General features: G+C 23.4%; 1 protein-coding gene across 1 annotated transcript in view; it reads right to left on the bottom strand.

Annotated features, from left to right (window-relative positions):
- The window catches only part of LOC117174311 (thioredoxin domain-containing protein 15), a 21487-nt gene that overhangs the window by 1354 nt on the left and 17747 nt on the right, over positions 1-2386 (bottom strand). The window lies entirely within an intron of this gene.

Here is a 2386-nt window from a genome sequence, read left to right as displayed (position 1 = left end):
GTCCGTTTAGCGTGCAATCGACTCGGGATACTTATAAGATACTACCATGATTTTTTCAGATTTTTTGGTCCAAAAATAAATTAGGCCAAAAACCGGCCTTCCTGACCCTCCCCCTTTATTTTTCTTTTTGTCGGAAAATTGATTTAGCATAAACAATTTTTTCATAAGAAAATCTATTTTGGTTTGATCTTAAATTAAAAATTTATCTTTTTATTTTTAATGACATTTCAAATATTTGGTTGAAATTTACATTTTTTACTAAATAGGTCAAAAGTACTGTTCCTTATGTTTTTGGGTGAGCTAAATTCGAATCCGTCCTCAAAATTCCAATATTTTGACATAAAACGCTTTAATATCTTAAAATTTCTTCAACCATCGGTGCACAAAATCCTTAATATTTAACAAAAAATTTTTATACATATGTTTTTTCTTCAAAAATGGCGGACAAAATGCAAAAATGTTCCAAAAACTGTTTTTTTTTTTTTCATCATCTTTGTTTTTCTCAAAAACTTGAAAATTTAAAAAAAAGTTTCAAGGAATAAAAATGTCTTGAAATTAACCATAGAACACTATGAAACCTTTTCAGAGTTTTTGACAACCTTTTTTGCAAATTTCAAATTTTTTATTTTTTTTTTTAAATCAAAAATTTTTCCTAAAAAATCTAAAAAAAATTTCAGTGTTCTATGGTTAATTTCAAGACAGTTTTAATCTATGGAACTTTTTTTTAAACTTTGAAGTTTTTGAGAAAACCAACGATGATGAAAAAAAAAAAAAAACAGTTTTTGGAACATTTTTGCATTTTGTCCACCATTTTGGAAAAAAATATATATATAAAAATTTTCTGTTAAAGTTTAAGAATTTTGTGGACCGATGGTTGAAGAAATTCTAAAATATTAAAGCGTTTTATTTCTGAAAAAAAATTATAAAAATAAAAAATCAAACATTTTTCACTATTTTTTTATACAAAAATCGACATATTTAATTTTGAAATCAAAATATTGGAATTTTGACGACGGATTCGAATTTAGCTCGCCCAAAAACATAAGGAACAGTACTTTTGATATATTTATTGTTTTATTATTCCCGTCAATTTTGCGGTCAAACTCACTGTTATAAAATTGATAGCTTTGGTCGTTAATAGGTTAATTTAAAAATTTTACTTAATTCAAAAATTCATCCGATTCAATAGAAATTGCATCTTGGATAAAAATAAAACTGTTTGGTTGTAAACTGAAAAATTTTGTTCAAAAGTCGTCCTTTTTAATTGAAAATTCGTCTTTTTTTATTGAAATTTCAAACATCTTGGTAAAAAATTTACTTGTTTAAAATTCCTATTTTATTGCTGAAAAATAAAATAAAATCTTTTTTGGATGAAAATTCAAATATATATTTTTTATTTGTCTTTTGAATTTAGAAATTCATCCGTTTTAGTAGAATTTTCATCTTTCTGGAATCTTTCGTTGTTGAAAAGTCCTTTTTTGTTAAAAATTTATCTTTTTTGGATTTAAAATGAAATTTGGTTGAAAATTCATATTTTTAAATTAAAAATTTTAAACGTTTTTCAGGAAAATTCGGAGTTTTGGCATAAAAATCCCAAATTATACAGAACATTTTTTTTTATTGACTGAAAACTCTTTTTTATTTGAAAATTCTAGTCTTTTATTGAAAATTCCTAATTTTGGATTAAAAATTCATCTGTTTTGGTAGAAAATACATCCTTTTTGGAATAAAATTATATTTTTGGTTTGAAAATTCAACTTTTTTGTAAAAGAATTCATCTTTTTGGCTTAAAAATAATAGATTTTAGAAGAATTTTGTTTCATTAGGTGACTGAGAAATCTTTTTTCGTTGAAAATTCGACTCTTTTGTTGAAAAATCTTTTGTTTTGTTTCTTAAAAATTAATTTTTTAACATAAAAAGTAACTATTTCATTTTTACTCGAAAACTATTCTTCATTTTATGACAATTCAACTATTTTCTCGAAAATTCTTCTTTTTTGGTTGGAATCAACCATTTTTCATTTCAAATTAAAATCTTTTTTAATTGAAAATCCAAGTACTTGCATAAAAAATTAACTTTTTGTTTTTCAAGTCCGTATTTTTTAAGAATTGTGTTAGCCAGAAATCGAATTTTTCCATTTCTTATTAAAAATTGATATTTTTAAGTAAAAAGTAAGCTTTCGCAGTTTAAAATTTAAGTTTTCTGTTGAAAATTCGTATTTTTGGCTGAAAATTTAACTACTTTATTGAAAGTTGAACTTCTGGTTAAATCTCTGGTTGAAAATGTAACTTTATTTTTTTTTTTTTTAATTCGGTTTTTTTTTTGGTTGAGAATTGTCTTAACTGAAAATGTAACTTTTCCATTTCTTGTTCAAAATTTATATTTT

Source organism: Belonocnema kinseyi, chromosome 1 (assembly GCF_010883055.1).
Source record: "Belonocnema kinseyi isolate 2016_QV_RU_SX_M_011 chromosome 1, B_treatae_v1, whole genome shotgun sequence".
In the NCBI taxonomy this organism is placed as follows: domain Eukaryota; kingdom Metazoa; phylum Arthropoda; class Insecta; order Hymenoptera; family Cynipidae; genus Belonocnema; species Belonocnema kinseyi.
Note: the sequence above shows the minus strand (reverse complement) of the source record. Positions and strands in the feature narration are given on the sequence as shown.